Source organism: Orbicella franksi, chromosome 15, assembly GCF_964199315.1.
Source record: "Orbicella franksi chromosome 15, jaOrbFran1.1, whole genome shotgun sequence".
Classification (NCBI taxonomy): domain Eukaryota; kingdom Metazoa; phylum Cnidaria; class Anthozoa; order Scleractinia; family Merulinidae; genus Orbicella; species Orbicella franksi.
In genome coordinates this window covers 9,173,401-9,179,400 of record NC_138159.1, presented here as the reverse complement: position 1 = coordinate 9,179,400, position 6,000 = coordinate 9,173,401, and the positions used below count along the sequence as shown (strand labels likewise).

At 37.7% G+C, this 6,000-nt stretch overlaps 1 pseudogene; it reads left to right on the top strand.

Annotated features, from left to right (window-relative positions):
- Positions 1–1,782: 1,782 nt before the first annotated feature.
- Positions 1,783–3,746, top strand: LOC145470467 (roquin-1-like; annotated as a pseudogene).
- Positions 3,747–6,000: the final 2,254 nt, after the last annotated feature.

Genomic DNA, 6,000 nt, shown 5'->3' with positions numbered 1-6,000 from the left:
CTACCCTCGCACCCGTTTTCACGCGAACTTCTATTTTGCAGAACCTCCTCGTACCCAGACTTCTTTGTAGAACTTCCTCATACCCAGACTACTTTGCAGTACTTCCTCGTAACCAGACTTCTTTGCCGAACTTCCTCGTATCCAGACTTCTCTCTCTCGTCACCATAGACCAGCTATCAGTATAAACCAAGGCTTATTCTGAGGTAAGTATTTCAATTATATTATTGCTTTAGAGTACGACACACGATGCCTAAGAATGATTTGTTATAAGCCACATGTCAAATTGTTTATAAAGATGACTTTGAAATGGAATTTTTCGTTCAGTCGTCCAACTAATGGCGCAATTTGTGTTTTCTAATTAATATTAGCTTTTCGTCTAGCGCGCTTGATTTTCACAGGCTAAACTAACCGTTTAGATGTGGTATAACCATAGCATAACTGTTTTTTGTTTAGGATTTCTTATTTGCCGGGATGTCAAGTTTACTAGGAGAATATATAATTGGTCTCAGACTTACAAACTGTTCAGGAATTTTAATGAAAGATGTAAGGCCAAATGGTTAGTTTCTCTTTAGTGAAACAATATTGCTTTAAGCTTTACCCTTTCACGCTAAAGCATGAATAAATTATTGTAAAGTAAACAATTTCACTGACGTCCTATCGTAGGCGAGTTCTAACCCTTTTTCTGTTACGGAAGACATTTATTATCAGGAGATGAACTACAAATAACACGTATCGAAAGTTTGACTGCATTTACAATTTAATGATACAAATTATCTTATGGACGGTGCCTACTTTTGTTAGTGCGCATGCTTTCTGCACATCGCGCAAGGCATGGTTTAGGCGCCATGCGTGCGCTGGGGTTGGCATTGACGCAATCAACTACGCTACCAAGTACACGACTAAAAGAAAGCAAAATTTTCCTACTGTGACCAAATCAAATTTAATGAACCTGTACTTAAACCAGGAGAGAATACCAAAATACCAGGGTATCGCTGACCACTAACTGTTAACGTCATCCAGCTGAAAAACTAGCTGTTTCCTGTGGAAAATTATACTGAAATCCGACTGTAAACATGTACCTGCAGATGGCGTAGGGCACGCACAAAACAAGTGCAAAATACGCAAATGTTTTACTTACCGGGGAGGTTACAGGAAAAAAATGTAACGGGCACCGTAAAAGTTTAAAAAAGATCAATAACTTTAAAAAACGCTTGGTTACCCCAACATTTTTATGTTATGAAATGGAAGTGGCAAGCCAATTCAACACCTGATTAGTTTCTGGTTGTGAGCAAAAGGTATTTAGACTATATTTCAGCTGAACCAGAGGAAGGCTGTCAGAGACGCTAAAAGGGCTGTTGCAACAATTTTGTTATTAAAAACATACGAAAAATGGTTTTTATGCTACCATTTACCATGCAGTTTTAAGATCTTTATAAATGTGTTTGCTTTTCTGTTAGTAAAGGCAAATTCGAAGGAAATCTGTGAAAAATATCCTTTCCTAAATTTTTCAGAAAATGCTGATGTCAGCATTTTTTGAGATTCAAGGCTAATTATCTCGAAAAAATGCGTGGCTACCCCAACATTTCTTTGTGGAATCTCCAATAGCCTTTGCAAAGGTCTGCTTTTCTCATATGGTCCTTATCTGGCGCAACAAACTTTGTATTTAGTATGCACCGTCCTTAAAGAGTGTTCTATTTATTTTTATTATCTCAGGAGATTTGTAGTAATTACATACATATCCAGCGACAAATATCACCTGCAAAATAGCTGAATCTATCCGTCATGCCCATTCAAACTTCGCAGTGGACAGAATTTCTCCTGTGTCCTAAATGTAACTACCAATTTGACGACTGCAATCGGCAACCAGTCACCTTGGGATGTGGACACACGCTTTGCATTTCCTGTTTCTCAAAGCTGTCTAAAACACAATGTCCATTTGATCTCGTTCATACTGATACGGACCTCTCCAAGCTTCCATTTAACTATGCTTTGCTTCAGCTAGTTGGAGTGGAAATACCAGAAGACGAACTTCCCCCCCACAGAAACTGTACAACACAATGCTGCTCAATACAGAGCATCCAAACGTTGTATTGAGAAGCTTGCATTGTTGTTAAAGCCCTTCACTGGTGCTGCAAATGAGACAGCTAGTGGAACAAGTAATGGTTGCAATCGGGGCTCTTTAAATAATCTCCTTTCAAGACCAATTCAGCGAAAGCTTGTGTCTCTAGTTAACTGTCAGTTTGCTGTCGCTGATGGCCGAGTGAGGGCCATGTGTGCTGCCAGAAGCCTTGGGGAAAGGACTGTAACAGAGCTTGTGCTATTGCATCAAAACAAGTCAAAGTTGCCTTCCCACCTCTGGGCTGCTATGCGGGATCGTGGTTGTCAGTTTCTGGGACCAGCAATGCAAGAAGAAGCTTTAAAACTAATTTTGTTGGCTCTTGAGGGTGGAGAGGCTTTGTCTAGGAAAGTTTTAGTTCTGTTTGTGGTCCAGAAGCTGAAGTCGCGGTTTCCACAAGCTTCCAAAGCAAGCATTGGTCATGTAGTCCAGTAATGCTGTACAGGGCATCATGCTTTAAGGTATTCATAATCGTAATGAACCAGGATTGGCACTATGTTAAGTTAACTGCTCTCTGAAATTTGTAAAATCTCCTACCACTTCCCTGGAAAATTCCTCAAAATTGTCTATTTTCCGTCTACTCCTGGAAACTCCTGGAGTTTAAAAAGGCATTTTTTCTAAAAACATTTATAACACAAAAAGTCTGAGTTCTGGGTCCTGGAATTATTTTTAATTTGGAAAACCTGGAATTCAAACATCATTAAGTTAGAAGTCCAAACCCTGTTGTACTCCATCACTGAATTAAGTTGAACTCTGCTATTTTGAATGCTTAGGAGAAAATAGTAAAGATGTAGTTACATTGTATGTACTTACTGAAGCTCAGGAATGGATGGAAAATATGATTTGTCTAGAGGTTATGGTTAGAGACCGAGTGCAGAGAGCTCAAGGTCTGTGCTTAATGACCAAGAGCCAGATATTTTTGAGTAACAGGAGATTAATCAGGAGAAATTACAGGAGAAAAGAGACTGACAGCCGATATTCTCCCAGTATGGTCCTAAACAAGCTTGGTTAATAACTAATTAAGAGATTTATTTGATGACTGAAAATTTTAGAAAATCTTTACCGAAGAGTAACTATTGCTGGATCATTCATTTATGTACAGGACAGTGCTGGTTCTGTATTTAGAGAATATTGGACCAGCAATGCAGCAATGAAACAATCTGTTTGGTTGATTTTAGCAGTTATTTATTCAAAGAGTGTACTCACATCTACCATTCCATGTACATGTGGGTCAGCTGTCAGCCCTTTGTTGCTAAAGTTAAAAAATGTTTACCATGACATTAATTTAAAATGTTAATGTTAATGCCTCTTACTGTAAACGTTTTGTTAGTTAAACCTGCGTGAGCTACATTTTGTAATATAAGAATGTATTATTATCGATGTTAATGCTAAGATTTTTCTCAGGTTGAGAGAAAAGACAATGAATCAGCTCTGTTTCAGCTAGACGAGCAGGTACAGTATGAGATTGTTTTTACTTCATTGTGAGACTAAGCCAATCTCAGGACTCGATAAAATACCCAAAAGGGCAGGGGCTCAGTTATATATGGGTTGAGACTCTGCACTGAGATTGAAGCCCTTGCGCCTTATCACCCTTTGATGAATCAGCCATCATATTAACTTCTTTTGAACAGCCTAATGGTAGTCTACCGTATTGCACTTTGTAGTTCAAATTTAACATGAAATTTGAACCATTTTGAATAGATCCAACCTGAAATGGTACCCTTTTGTGCCAAGACTCACTGCATATTCCATTGTGGGTAATAACTATCCCGAGATCAGAGATAATCAAAGCACTCATTACTATTATTCACTGGTTTGGTTTAATGGTTCATGATTTACAAGCCTTTCTCCCTTAAGAGATACCAAGATCCTGTTTTGTGGGTGTGGCTTGAAATGTTTTTCACCCCTAAGAGGTACCAATTATAATGCAACAGATTGCCTCCTTTTTTTGGCTCAATACCCTAAAGGGTACTGTAAAAGCTCCTGCAGTGGACCTTTTGAGACTGAACACCCTTAGAGGTACCAAACCGCATTTTCAACCCCTAAAAGTGCGATAAGCATCCATATTCTTTTTATATGAGAGAGCCTTCTCCACCACCACCCCCCCCCCCCCCAACTGGGCCTTTCTGGTGTTCTCCTGTCATCCCATGTGGGTTAAACTCCGAGAAAGTGCAATCTATTAATTAAATAGTACAGCAAAACCAACCAACAGCCCAGCAGGTAAATACACTGTTGGCTACACATTGACCATGATCTAATGATTGATGCACTGTACCAGAAGCTGGTCAATCTTTGAAAATGGCTTTTACTTTGCATTTGTGTGATGCTTATAAAATAAGGACTTTTTTGTCAGTGGATTAAATTAAATGGTCAAACAATAGACAGCTCACTCATGATTTCTTAATTGACTTTGACAGTTGGTTCGGAACTTTGATTGCCCACTAAGAAACCTCCAGCTCATTGTCCAATTATTACTTTTCAAATGAATTAAGAAAAATAGTAGCAATTAATAATTTATGTAAAGCCTAATGTCCTCTTTTAAAAATTTATGTTTATTTTGTATCAGTGTCGTACATGTAATGGTTTGCGGAAGACGCATGATGCACAGATAGTAAAAATTGCTACAGAAGCAGGTCTGCACATTTCCCCAGACCAGTGGTCCTCACTGCTGTATATGGTGACCAAGATCACAGGTCTCACATGCAGTCAATTATTGACAAGGTTTGTGAACTATCAACAATTTTGTTGAGAGAATTGTAAATTGCAAACTGGATTTTTTTCTGTTGATTTAAGTATCAGCAAGTTTGAGTAACTATTACTATATAGATTCTAAAATTAAATTTCCTAGTAAACACAGTCAAAATGTACAAACTACTAGTAAATTCTGTTTCTTTGGGGTAATTAAGAACTTTTCCGAGAAGTAAGCAGTTTTCTTGGAGTGGAGCTCAATAAAAACTGTGAGCTTCAAGGAGCAGATATGTCCAAGGACAAATATCTGAGTATATTTTTAAAGTCAAATGGAGGCTATCACTATTGGATGAGAACCTGTGAAAAACCTGTGAAAAACCTACGAATTATCCTGGGAAAAAACCTGTGAAATACTAATTTTCATGTGTTTTTTCAAAGGCTTTTCACAGGTTTTTCACAGGGCGTGAAATTTTGAAAACCTGTGAACAGGGCACTTTTCACAGGGTCAAAACCTGTGACAAAACCTGTGAACAAACCTGTGAAATAAAACCTGTCAAATAAAACCTTTGAAAAAAACCTGTGAAAAAACCTGTGAAAAAGAATCTTGTTCTGGAGCTTTTTCACATGTTTTTTCACGGGGTCTAAAATCTCAAAACCTGTGAACAGGCACTTTTCACATGGTCACAACCTGTGAAAAAACCCGTGAAAAAGACTGTGTAATAGAACTGTGAAAAAACCTGTGAAAGATAATTTTGGTTTTGAGCTTGTTCATTGCTACATGTACACTTGCACTGTAGTGTCTAAAATTTCGAAACTGTGATTATAATAATCTGTGGGACATTTTCCAAAGTGTTAAAGCCTGTGAAATAGAATTTTGTTTTGGAAGTTTTTCACAGGGACTGAGGAATACATTTCGCATGTTAAAAATGCAAATTAACCAACAGTTTATTCACATTTGCTGCAGAAGCATAATTTGATTATATGTTAATTTTATACCTATTTTGCAGTGCTATTCCAATAAGAGAGAGACTGTATGCTACTGTTGAATTTGAGTACAATTAGAACCTAAATTTCACATTTGGCTTTGATTTACCACAGTTTTGAAATAAAGGCAAACCTACAACTTTCACACAAATTTTCTGTAGATTTGCCCACCAAACCAAAAAAAGATTGGCCTGGATTGTCAAAGTTTCCAT